The sequence below is a fragment of the Rutidosis leptorrhynchoides genome, chromosome 5 (assembly GCF_046630445.1).
Source record: "Rutidosis leptorrhynchoides isolate AG116_Rl617_1_P2 chromosome 5, CSIRO_AGI_Rlap_v1, whole genome shotgun sequence".
Lineage (NCBI taxonomy): Eukaryota > Viridiplantae > Streptophyta > Magnoliopsida > Asterales > Asteraceae > Rutidosis > Rutidosis leptorrhynchoides.
Window position 1 is genome coordinate 335463752 of NC_092337.1, and position 810 is coordinate 335464561.

Below are 810 nucleotides of genomic sequence, written 5' to 3' on the forward strand. Positions count from 1 at the left end.
AAGTGATCTTTTCTTGGTTCTTTCACTTCTGCTTGAACTTCTTGTCCACGTTTTTCTTCGTTTCTTGGAATGGGAGGTTTGTATAGGAATTCTTCTTCATCACTCCAATTTGAAGCTTTCCCGTCTTCCAATTTTAGTTTTTCATATGTTGTTGATAACATATTTATGTTTTCATTCTGAGGGTTTTCTTGGGTGGTGAAATTATGATTGACTTCATTGTCAACTTCCATCGGACCATGTATGCAATGTTTAACTCTGTGACCATTAACTTTAAATTCAATCCCATTTGAATTTATTAACTCTATTGTTCCATATGGGGAAACTCTTTTGACTATGAATGGTCCAGACCATCTTGATTTCAATTTTCCAGGAAATAACTTGAATCGTGAATTGAAAAGAAGAACTCTGTCTCATTCTTTAAATTCTTTTGAACTTCTGATTCTTTTATCATGCCATTTCTTCGTTCTTTCTTTATAGATTAACGAATTTTCGTATGCTTCATGTCTTAATTCTTCTAATTCGTTTAGTTGACTTAACCGTAGACGTCCGGCTTCATGTAAATCAAGATTACATGTCTTCAAAGCCCAAAATGCTTTGTGCTCAATTTCTACTGGAAGGTGACATGCTTTTTCGTAAACAAGTTTAAAAGGTGTGGTTCCAATTGGAGTTTTGTAGGCTGTTCTAAAAGCCCAGAGTGCATCCACCAATTTCATGGACCATTCCTTCGGATTTGATCCTACGATTTTTTTTAGAATACGTTTTAAAGCTCGGTTGGTATTTTCAACTTGTCCACTTATTTGTGGATGATAA